Source organism: Peromyscus californicus, unplaced genomic scaffold, assembly GCF_007827085.1.
Source record: "Peromyscus californicus insignis strain IS unplaced genomic scaffold, ASM782708v3 Scaffold_12__1_contigs__length_115047231, whole genome shotgun sequence".
Classification (NCBI taxonomy): domain Eukaryota; kingdom Metazoa; phylum Chordata; class Mammalia; order Rodentia; family Cricetidae; genus Peromyscus; species Peromyscus californicus.
Window position 1 is genome coordinate 33,582,781 of NW_026294413.1, and position 13,331 is coordinate 33,596,111.

The 13,331-nt window shown below is 35.4% G+C and overlaps 1 pseudogene; it reads right to left on the bottom strand.

Annotated features, from left to right (window-relative positions):
* Nucleotides 1-3,851: 3,851 nt before the first annotated feature.
* Nucleotides 3,852-4,894, bottom strand: LOC128107860 (60S ribosomal protein L4-like; annotated as a pseudogene).
* Nucleotides 4,895-13,331: the final 8,437 nt, after the last annotated feature.

The window sequence follows — 13,331 nt, forward strand, 5'->3', positions numbered from 1 at the left end:
CCTTGAACTCATAGAGATCTGGATAAATCTCTGCCTCCCAGAATACTATGATTAAAGGTGTGTGCTACCACTGCCTGGCCTCTATGTTTAGTATAGTGGCTGACTTTTTCCTCTGATCACCATGCAAGCTTTGTTTATTAGAGGACAAGTAAAATATTACCACATTTCCCTTTTTATGTCTAAAATTAAAAAAGATGTAATTATTATAAGAAAAAACTATATACAATAAGTACAATAACTATCTATATATATATATAATACAGGCAATTAATACATCAACAATGTCTAGGCCATTTGCATTTGGCAAATTAAGCAAAAATATTCCATTATCTATCCTATTTTGGTAAGTCCAAAATGTTCCTAATTCACTTTCTATCCTAACTTTTATTACCAACAGAAAACTATCTTTTGATGTCTTTCGAATTTACACACTTTACACCTCTTAATGAGTTTCTTTTCTGAATTTATTAACAAGGAAAATTATAACTATAACTATCTAATCTTTAACTCCCTCAGAGACCTGAGAAGGAAATAATATTAACTGAGTAAGGAAGAAGAGCAAACAACTGACTTCCAAAAAATGTGAGTTATGACAGAAACAGCTAGCTTCCTGGACAGTCACCCAAGATTCCTCTGCAACATTGGGATATCATCTTTGGCCTACAAGATTAGCATATCTGAAAGACTCATATGTGAAGCAGGATTTTCTAAAGAGCCTCCTTAACTTGTCTTGTCAAGGATCGGCAGTCCTTTCTTTTGTGTCCTGCTTGTCCATTTTGGACAGCATAGTCTATGTGAGGGTACTTTCTTGCCCAGTGGCTAACTCCATATGTTTCTTCAATGCCCACCATCTTCTCTGAAGTAGATTGGTGCTGCCAGGAGCAGACATGTCTCATTGTCATAAAAAAAGAAAAAAAAATGTTATTTAAATATCTTAAACGCTAGATTCTACAGATCTCTGAAGTGCTTGAAGATGACCTGTCTTTCTAAAATATATTTCTGCTTGACCTTGAAAACATACCTAATATGACTACAAGTTATATTGTAATGACTAATTACTAACTTACATTTCTTTATATCCTAATTAGTTGGTAATAATAACTTTTAAGTATTAGCAAATTGCATTACATTGTTAAATGAACTGCATAGGTACAATACCTTGAACAATATTAGAAATATATGTATAGTATTTTCTAACAAAATCAATCTCAAATTTGTATCAATATACATAATTTGTATACAATATACAAAAAAATCCAATTCAGAGTAAAATGTTTAAAACTAGTAGTTGCCTTCTAAAAGTAGATTCAATAGTCTTCTTTTTTATCTTATCACCTCTCCATGCTGGAATTCTGTCTGACCTGATTGGGCAGAGTTCTTGCTCATATTGTATGAACCACTGTATGTTTATAAGTGCAATTGCCCTGCAATGTTCAGAAAACATTATTTTCTTGTACTCACTACCTATGACATTTGTAGTCTTTCTGTCACTTGTGCTGTAATCACTGAGCCTTGAGTGGAGGGGAGCTGTGATATAGATGTCTCACCTAGGACTAATCATTCTGCAGTCACTTATTCTACCTTGATCAGCTGTAGACTCTGCATTAATTGTTACCTAGAGCTAATAGAAGCTTCTCTCATGAGGGTTGACTCAGGTCATAATCTATGGATATAGCAGTAAGTTATTAGGAGCTAATTTAAAACAATGTCCATTTAACATATCGACAGTATATTCTCCCCTAGGATTATGATCTGTCTAGCCACAGAATCTTGGCTGAAGTAATAGTGTGAGATATGGGTTTCAGTTTGTGGAACAGGCTTTAAATCAGAAAATAGCTTGTCCCATAATATTTGTGCTGCTCTGGCATCAGTGGGTATGACATGCCGGGTTTGTCATTGCTGCAGCTCACAGCGTTCACAGTTGGCCAAGACTGTGGTTTCATTTTCTCAGGTGGCAGTATTAATAGTTTTTATAACATCTTCTTTATCTCCTACATACAAATTAAGTGAAACTCAGATGTCAGAAATTTCCTTATTTTAGCTGGCCATGATGGGGGCATGCCTTTAATCCCAGCACTCTGGCAAAAGAGGAAGTCAGATCTCTGTGAGTTTGACGCCAGCATGGACTATAAAGCAAGTTCCAGGGCATCCAAGGCTGTTACACAGAGAAACCCTGTATTTAAAAACAAAACAAAATGAGACATAAATTTCCCTATCTTACTGTCATAAAATAAAACAATGTGATAATGTGAATTTATCAGTTCTTTACAAAAATAATTAACTCCAAATTATTTACATGACTAACTGAAATAAGTGGACCACTTAGTTATATGTCTAAGCCTTAAGATTCTCAAGTATTATTAACTTTATATCAAAATTCTATATAGCAGTTACTTTAGATGTAGTAAATACCATTTACTTTTATTACCAAATAGTCTGTGCTAATATTTTTGATGTCTCCTTTCTATGCATGCCCGGCCAAAAACAATCCTCAAAGAAACTTTGAATCAAGGTGTATGAGTTATGACCAAAAGCAGCATATACACAAAAATACCATTTTTGGCCTATTGCCTTAGAGAGGAAAGGCACAGTGATGAAAAGCCATGGCAGCAAGCAGCCAGACATGATTGTATTGTACCATCATGGTCTGTCAAATACAGCCAGAAGCCAAAATATGACACTCCATCCACATACAGCAAGCAAAGAGTTAACTGAAGTGTGACTAAGCTATGATTTCTCAAAGCTCACATACAGTGATGTGTTTCCTACAGTAAGACTCTCCATCCCAAATTTTCCATAATATCCCCATACACCACCAACCGGGACCAGCGTGTTCAGGTACATGAGCCCATAGAAGGCCTTTCAAATCACCATACATAGGATACCTGAGCAGAATTTAAAACCAAAACCTCTTGTCAACCAACCAACACACACACACACACACACACACACACACACACACACACACACACACACACACAGAAAGAGAGAGAGAGAGAGATGAAAATTCAGCTTACCAGAAAAAAAAACACCACAGAAAGATAAAAATACAGAGTTATTCTAGATTGTTACTCCAAGAAAAATGATTATATCTAATCAGAGTGCAGTTTTTTTAATATATCCCATGCGGTTCAAAAAAATCAAATCATCTTTATTTAATTCATAATAAAATTTTCCACAGGGAGTTCCAAAACAGAATTAGCATTTTCCATTCACATACAAGCCACAAGAGATCTTCACATACACCTGTTTATCTATGCCTCTTAATGTTTCTGCAAATTGGAGCCAGAAACATAAACAAATTACAAACTTTCCTTGTCCAACAAATTGCTCAACAGGAAACATAATTTTGGTTAAGAAAGATCACCAGAAGGTTGGCAAGATACCACAAGTTGGCTAAAAGCCACAAATAAAAAGGAAACAACAACAACAACAAAAACAAGATTCATTGTGCTATACCAATGATAATTCACCAAGGAAAGAACTTTAGGTACACAGATTCCAAAGCATTCATTTTGCTTTACTTTAGTTTCATCAAAGTTAGCACAGGACTATGAATGCTGGATATCAGGTAAGAAAAGGAATATCTGAAAATACAATTAGATGCGTCAGCTGCAAGAAATCCATCCATTCTTCCATTGTACCCACAACCAGTGAGCTTTTGGAAAACTCTGAGAGCCTCATACCCAAATAATAACATGAGGTATTGTACCATCATGGTCTACCAAATTCAATTACAGTATCACCTAGATGTAAGGCCTGACTCTACGATTGTCTGTATTAACAAAGAACCCATCATGCAATCTGGGAATTATATTTATTTATTTTTTTGCATCTTTGATCAGGTTTTTATTCAAATAGGCTGTCTCTATTTACTCTGTGGAATGAAACAGATTTTAATAGTTTAAGCAGCAGGCTTTTTCTCTTCTGTGGTAGGTTTCTTCTCTACCGGCTTCTTCTCAGCTGCTGGTTTCTTGGTTGCTGCAGCCTTTTTTCCTGCAGGCTTCTTCAGCTTCTTGACACCCACAGGCTTCTTTTCGGTCTTCATTTCTGCAGGCTTCTTGTCTGTAGTCCCCTTTCCCGTTTTGATTGGCAGTGCTGCTGCTGCTGCTTCCAGCTTCTTCATCTGGAGTTTGTGCTTTCTGGCCTGGCGAAGAAAGGTATTCCTGAGCATAGTCTGCGTAAGGGTTCAGCTTCAACTTGATTCTCAGGTTCTTCAGTGGATTCTTCTTCAAGATTCTACGATGAAGCTTCTTATGTGGTACTTGGAGGCCTCTTTGGATCTCTGGGCTTTTCAAGATTCTGCTAAGGTCTGTGTTCATCATCTTGTGCATGGGAAGGTTATAGTTACTCTTGAGGGAAGCAGCCATCTGCCAAGTGCCATACAACTCATCCAACTTCCGGAAAGTACTTTCAGTCCAAATGCAGAAACGCCCCACATGCCCACCAGGAGCAAGTTTCAAAATGTTCAGCTTGCTTACATTAAGCAGAGTAATACCAGGGATGTTTCTGAAGGCCTTGATGATACCATTATCTTCATCATAAGTGATGCAGGGTCCCCTGCGCTGGATCTGTCATAGGTTTCTCATTTTGCCCTTGTCAGCTCTCATTCTCTGAGAGGCATATACCTTTTTGATGTCATTCCAAGCTTTAAATTTCTTAAACAGTTGAACAGCCTCCTTGGTCTTCTTGTAACCTTCAACCTTATCTTCAACTACCAAAGGGAGTTCAGGAACTTCCTCAATAAATGATGACCTTTAGACATCACCAATGCTGGTAAGGCTGAGGCAGCCAGGGCAGAACAGATGGCCTATTGCTTTTGGGTTGTGTTCACTCTGCGGTGCCAATGATGCCAGGTTTTGGTTGGTGCAAACATGCGGCCTCCCCAACACATCTGTTTCTTTGTCAAGAATTATACCATTTTTCAGGTCTGGAGAATTATCAAGGTTATGACTTTAATTAGTATATATTTCTAATGTATATTGGGGAGAGAGCTGATTTACTATATTGAGCAAAAATGTGGAGAGAAACATTCTGTTTTTTTCTCCCCCTCTTAATCTTGCCAGTGTTATAACTCATTGGAAGGATAGAGCAAAGACTAAGAAATATGTCATGTACTTTACTGTGGTCCTCTGCCCCAGCAGATAAGACAGTCTCAGAAAAATGTCCTGTTTAGGCTCAAAGATCATGAGTTGGGGGTTAGATCTCTTTCATGTCCAAAGTGATGTTTCCTATAGGAAAAGAAAACTCAAAAACAGAATCTTGTTAAAGATATTCTTTTCTATACTTCTTAATTTTATACTATCATCTTATTCTATACTATCATAATTTTATGGAAGCTAGAATTCTCTAAGAAATATCATTACATCTCCCTTATCTCCAGAAAACTAAAACTGCCAGTTTTGGTAAGTGAAAATTTATATATATATATATATATATATATATATATATATATATATATATATATATATGTGTGTGTGTGTGTGTGTGTGTGTGTGTGTGTGTGTGTGTGTGTAGTTGTTGCTTTTTTACTCCTTACACTTTTGAGGGCCCACCACCCAGTTCCCAAATAAATACACGGAGTCTTACATTTATGAATGCCTGGCCTTAGTTTGGCTGGTTTCTTCACCGCTTTTCTTAAATTATCCCATCTATGTTTTGCCTCTGGAGTTTTTCATTGTCTTCTGCATATCTTATTTTCACTCTTACACTGTGTCTGGCTGTGTGGCTGGGTGGCTGGGTGGCTGGTCTCTAGTGTCCTCCTCCTCTTCCTCTTTGATCTTTTTTGCTTCCTGATCATTTTGTTTCTATTTATTCTCTCTGCCTGCCAGCCCCACCTATCCTTTGTCCTTATTGTTACTGGCCTTTCAACTCTTTATTAGACCATCGTGTGTTTTAAACAGGCAAAATAGCACAGCTTCATAGAGTTAAACAAATGCAACCTGAAGGAGTGCAACCCATCTTTGCATCATTAAACAAACATTCCACAGCATAAACAAATATAACACATATTAATATAATATTCTACAAGACACACACACACACACACACACACACACACACACACACACACACACACAAAGTAAATTTAAAAAGCAGAAAGGTTTATCTTGTCAGAGTTTGGGAGGTTTCAGCCATGGTCAATGGGCCTGAGGTCTTGGATCTGTAGAATTTAGAACTTAATGCCAAGAGTACTTAGTAGGAAAATTTGATCAAGCATAGGTCCAAGGAGCAAAAAAAGAATATGGCACACCACCCACACCTAAATTCCTCTTACTGTCTTTTAATTGAACTTTCTGAGAACAATCCAGATTTAGATCACAGCACTGAACTGTCTGTTCTCATGGCAGATCATGCTATCCTTAAAACAGAGCCGCCCTGCCTTAGACTAGAAAAGAAATCTGAATTTCTTCACTTAATCTTTTATTCTTACACTATTTCCTTTTGGTAAATTTCATTTTGTTTTGTCAGCCCATGTTCCATGGGATCTAAGTGTAGAAACAAGCTTTCCTCTGGGTCTTTTGTTTTTGCTTCTAAAGTCTTCTTTTTAATGTAATATTTTGATTAAACAGAGTTGTTATACTTTTCTCCTTTGGATCTTTTTTTGTTAAGGAAATTTATAACTCACTTGGTTTCTTCCACATTCTCATCTTCCAGTGCTGTTTAGGGAGGTTGTGGGGCCTTCAGGAGGAAGGACACAGCTAGTGGAAGTGGATGGAAAGGGACTCACCTTTAGGTTATACCTGCACTGTTTTGAGGTTTGTTATCTGCTCCTTAGTTGGCTATGCTGTGCTGAAACTCTGCCACTTCTGCTGTACAGAACTTCTTCCTCAGCCAACTAAGATCTTGTGAAACCACAAGCTAAATTAGATCTTTTTTTCTCTTGTATTGTCTAATATTATGGCCATAGTAAAGAAAGATGATCAGTATAAAGAATGTCAGCAACAGTGCCAGTGAAGAGTGAACTATCTTTAAGAAAAGAAAAGCTTTTGGTACTAAGTTGGGTAAAAGTTTTGAAGAGGAAAAAAAAAAGGTGCTTGAATAAATAGTAATGATGGGTGTCCAGAAAGTAAAGGAAACTGTAAACTACTAACAGGAAAGACACAGAGAGTCTGTAACATGACTGACAAAGACAATAACTCTAGTAATATTAGAGTAAAATCTAAGTACATCAAACTCAATGAGACAAAGATAGATTCTGTGTGGAGGGGAAGAATCTGAGTGTTATCAAACTTTGCAGCAGCAGTACTGTTGTGATCACATGTTAATATTTTAGAAATACTGAAGAATAAACTGTTGGAACATACTTATATCCTTCCAAACTTAGTAACACTTGCCTGTGTTCCCATTGTTTGGGAGGCATGGTGGGATGTTTGCATGTTTAAGATCAGTTTAGGCCAAATCGTGAGACACTGCCTAAAAACAGAAAAGAGCTTTCAACTGTAGCTCTGTGGTGTAGTGCTTGCTGACTATGCCTGAGGCCTTGGGATTAATAACCAGACCTCAGAGAAAAGATTTATGCACTCAGTTGTCTGTCATGTGGAAATACTGGGACCATGGAAAAAGGATATGCTCTAACATGTGAGCCTTCAGCATATTTGGATCAAACATAATCATGTTTAAAGTGTCTCGACAAAATAGAATAGAAATTAGCACAAATGTTTTCTTAAGAAGGAACACAAGAACCATAGCAATTTATCACTACATATTTGTTGAATTCTGGAATAAAAACAAATGCAGTGATACTAGTTATTTGCTACATACTAACATATTGACATATTTTAAAACTCAGGGACCTCACCCTTATGAATTGACAAGCTGTAAGGTCTACAAATAGGAATGACCTCCCATTATGGTCTGTTCCATAAATCCTCTGGTCATAATTCTCAGCCACTGTTCTCTGCTGTTGCTGCTCTTTAATTCCCCCCTTGTCATTTTATATCTCTGGATTTTCAAATAGAGTACTTGAAGGTAGCCTTGACTTCTGCTAGCTCATGGCTTTCATCACTCACAAAGAGTTTAGTGCATTTAATCATACCCAAGTCAGATTTAGGTCCAGGTAGCCTTTTGCAGTATTAGTAGTTCTCATTGATTTGCACCTTTATTCTATATTAGAAGGTTTTGTATTCTTTCATATGCCCGTTATTTATTCAGAGTTAGGACATATAAGGAGATATTCTACACCCTCTGATAATAAGCCAGGACTTGTTGCCTGACACAAATAGAGGAAATATTGTAACCTATCTTTTGAAGACAGGGGAGGGGAAGGAAGAAGGAGACTTAGGAGTTATTTTGATAATTGATATCATATTATGCCTCAGGGTCTTGGGGGTGTTTATTTCTTATTTAATCAGAAAAGCATTGACTGGATTCACTGGATTCTTGCTCTTATGCTCATTCTTTCACTGACATTTCTCAAACTGTTTTTGACTGAAACATTTCTTGGAAAACAATTTAAGCACTTTGCTATTTAGAGAATTTATGTTTGCATGTGTCCAGGCTCTATTTGACTTTTCTTGCCTTCTCCACTACCCCTTAGAGAATTACAAACAAATTATCAAAGTTATCCAATGAGACAACTCTCCCCACTTTGGACTGTTAATGTTTTAATGATCATTCCTTGTGTGTTTAGAAGCTTTTAAAAGCTTGAAGTAGGGCTTGTTAAATTAAGCTCATGAGATAGAAACATCTGCTAAGGATGCACCCGTCTTGTTAGAGTACATATGATAATGTAATGTGATGATGTTCATATTCTTCAAGTACAATTTCCATATCCTAGGAAGGGTAATCAGTTTGTGGTCCAAACATGTAAATTATTAAATTTTCATTAATTTGTGTGAAATTCTAAATTACATATGATATAAATTTTAAGTCATGCAGGATATCAAGAATAGAACATACTTAAAAAAAATTGGTGTGGGCGTGAATGCCCATGCCTGGCACAACATATATTTGGTGGTCAGAGCACAACTCTCAGGTGTGAGTGATTTCTGGCCACACCTTAGGATCTGCTTACTCTACTCATTTTATTAGACTTAAACTAAAGCACTCTACCTACTGAGACGTCATATTAGCTCACACATAATTAATGTATTATGAGTATTATTTAAAAAATTGCTCCAGATTACCACAGATTTATCTGGAGAAGGGTGAATTAATAAAACTTGAAATTTAAACAATAGTATATGTTTGAAACATAATAAGTAAAAATAACATTATTTACAGAAGTAGAGGTGTTAGTTATCAATGAGGAAGTCAGTCTTAGTTTTTTTTTTACATAATGTTAACTGAGTATACCTCTATAAGGAATTAAATTGTCAAGGCTGAAAAAAACACTTCAACATTTACTCCAATTATTAATATATCTTGATGAATGAAACACACATACTAGTTTACAAACTTAATCTTAAATTACAAACTTAATCTGCAAAATACTGTATAATAAATAGTTTGTAACTTGTTAAGTCACATAAAGCAATTTTAACTTTCTAAAGTATGGCCTGAACAAATTCACATTAAATCCCTAGCCATATTTAATGATAAAATTTTGTGAGGTAATTAATGGATCATAATTATGAGGCTACAAATCAAGAGGACCAGTGGCCTTACAAGATAAAATACCCAAAATCAGATCCTCCCTGTCTTTTTCTGTCTCTCTTTGTGTATCTGTGTCTCTGTCCTTCTCTCTGTCTCTGTCTCCCTCTGTTTCTCCCTGTCTCTCTCTGTCTCTTTCTCCATCTCACAAATATACTTATGTATCACACAGAGAAAAGGCAACATGACATTATTTAAACATGGTGTCTTAATGCACAACAAGAAGCAGGACCAACAACTTAGTTTTCCAGCATATCTGCCTTGTACTTGTTACCTCAGAAATTGTTAGGAAATAAATTGCAGGTTTATATAAAGAAGACAAGTTTCTAAAAGTCACCTATTTTGATATGGTAGCACTAGCAGACCAACAAGATCTCACTTAAAAAAAGATAACCTTTCAAAAATATATAAAGTCTTCCTCCTCTCTACCATTTTACAAAATGAGAATATATTTCACAAATGGTATGCTTTGTCAAGTTCTAGAATAATGAAAAGTATGTGCTTTGAAAAAAACCTAGCTTATAGAATTGAATCTAGTATGCAGCAAAAGTATGTATTTTATAGTTAGTTTTTAAACGTATTATCTTTGGGAACTAGAGAGATGATCCAGTAGTTAAGATTACTGGTTACTCTTCCAGATGACCTTGACTCAGTTCTCAGAATCCCACAAGGTAGCACATAATTGTCAGTAACACCAGCTTTTGAGGATCTACCACCCTCTTCTGGTCTCAATAAGTCCTGCAAGAATGTGATTCATAGACATGTAGCAAAACTTCTATACATATAAAATAAGAATAAAGCTTAAAACTATAAAAAGCAGATAGTCCAAAAATGACTATCTGCACATTCTTGAAAATGTAGAATGATGTGGGATATGTAGAGAATATTTTGTTGAAACAAGAAATCCAAATTTGCATTGTATGTCCCAGGTGTGTATTTACATGAGATAAACAACCATCTTCTAAATTAGCTGAAATTGAACATCTATAAAAAAAAGACCATGGAAATGCTAATTTTGAGAGAAATGCTTCAGGCATGATATAGATTGGATTCATATAAATCCTTGATGTACCTAAAAAGGCTTCCAAATTTCACTCACCAAATTATAGTTGGTGATGGCTCTCCATTTTTATAATCAATGTATGGGCTGTTTGTATAGGGAGAAGATTTAGTTGTAGGAAATATCTCTTCAGTTCTCCTGAGAGGCTGCTCAGCACATCAGTTTTAGAAGAAAGCTAAAAGTTCTAGAATTATGTAATAGGATGGAAGGAATATTCAGGTAAGCAACAATGATACTCAGAAGGGAATAGAGGACAGAGGGACAGAAGCAGCAAACATTCGGATTGAGTCTTGTTGAAATTTACTGCCAGAGCAGGGGAATGTGGTAAAGACATCTCCCTACTTCTATCTGCATGGTTTACTTTCTTCTCTTTCAGAAAGCATGGTCATTAGACTCCTCCAAGTAGAGTGATATAATCACAGGTCCTCTTCTTTTTCACTTATTTCTCTTGACAACACTTTGACACAACTCTAATTCTTGGTTGTATCACCTGTTAACAGACAAGGAAATACTTCTGAGACTTACCACAATGTATACATTACAGTGGAAATAAGTATGCAATATACATAGCAGGACCTGACAGTCCTGGTGCTTCCTTTTTTCTCTATTCTTTCTTGAGCTGGAAAGAAAAGAATAATATCATTCCTATGGAAATGTTAGAGAACTCCACAACTTGAATAGCAAAAAAAATCTACCTATGAACTAATGTATCATGCAACATTTCCTCCAGACATATGCAGAGATGTCTATGAAGTACAAAAGCAAATTCAGAGCTTAATATGTTACAGAATATGTCAGAGAGTGGAAATGCAAATAAATTCACAGAAGAGGATCATCTTAGCTGCATGAGAAATGGCAAATAGGCATTTATGAAACAGAAGACATGGGAAGGAGTAGTTCTACTGTTCAGCTGTGGTGATCACTTGAGAGATGAGGTGAGAGAAAGGAGGTTCAAAGGAAGCTTAGAGGGGAATGACTTCTGGTAGAAGAACAGGTTTTTGAGAATTAACCACAAGGAGGGAGGAGAAAGAAGAATTGGAGATCTTCTTTCTCTAGTCTGATAAGGAAACTGAGTTCATCCCATGCTGAAGAGATTCCAAGCAAAAAGACCAATAAATATAAGAAGCTTACCAGCGTGTTTTCTTAAAAAGGAACTAAGTTGAAAAATTAATTTGAGATGGAAATTCAGGTGTTGGACTACTGCTTTTGCTGCTCCCAGGCTTGAGCAGTAAAAATGTAGAGGGGAGAATGACCTTGACACGTAAATTTCTGGTTTGAAAATACTCATAATTATTTCTAAATATAGTTTTCTCATGTTACCATTTAAAAAATCATTTTAACGATAAAATAAAGAGGAATAAAAAGTGAAATTTTCAAATTGTCCACAGATCCTATGTCAATGGTTGAAATCTAATCCCAAGAGTAATTGATTAACTGTGCTAGTTATGGTCTGGCAATGTAGCTTTTTCTAAATTTACAAAAATGATTTAATGTTACTAAATAATACACAGTGAAATGTGTAAATATGAAAAATAATTTATACAAAAATACTGAAATGAGCATTTGTGTTTTCCATCTAACACCCAGTAGACAAAAAAAACTATTTACTAATATTTTACAAATAAATTAAATAGTAAAAAATTTGTGATAAACACTACTAATTATAGTTTATGAAAATATGTAAAATTGGGTTTTGAAAGTACATTTGACCCATATGATGCAATTCCTCATATCTATATTGCAACATAAGATATTGCAATTTACCAAAAAGAAGAAAAAAACTGAGAAAGAAATAATTCACAGACAACCTTAATTTTAGTTCTTCAATTTTCTAGATCTTTCTTTTTCTTTTCTGAAAGTTACTGCTAGGTAGCATATCAACATTCTCAGATTTTTGTGAGACTCTTTGATTCTTACCGTAGTTAACCTGCAGTTTAAAGGTAATTTGATGATGTGATTCTCCGTGGTTCTCATTTTATAGTCTTCAAAATATTCTTCCTGTTGGTTTTCAATGACAGTCTGTACCTTACTCTTACTTCCAATTTCTTATCCTAATCCTGATATTTTACTTTTGACATTATTTGTAGAAAAACATTTTTAGATTAAAAAAGTTTAGCCTTTTTTCTAGAGAGAAAGGTATTGCTACCTTTGTAACAAATATCTTATTCTACAAAACATTATTTTGTCATATTCTGGGATATTAGACATTTTCTGAATATGGCAGTGTACTAGCAGTTGAATGAACAGCCAACATTTCTTCAACAATGATGGATGAATCAATTGAAAACATGTTTGCCTTTCCTCTGTTACTGTGTACTCTCTGAAGAAGTCCAGGTGATTTAGAAAAGACTAAAGATAAGCTAAAATTGAGTCATATAATTGAATTTGGGTATATAGATTTTCTAAGTAAAAATCTGATTTATCCCAAAGGAAAAAAAAGTGGTATATTAGATAATTAAATACTAGTTGGAAAATCAAAGAATATTGACTAAAATGAATGATTGTAATTTTGTCCAGTGGGTCTGTGATCTAGTTTTTATGTAGTCAGTTTTCCTGCTACATTTTAACTTTGCCTTATGGACAGTTACTTTCTCCTCATGTGTTACACTGCTCTCAATCCACGTTGCTTTCCATTTTCCCTCCTACCTCAGATATCCTTTCCTATTGGGGAACTGAA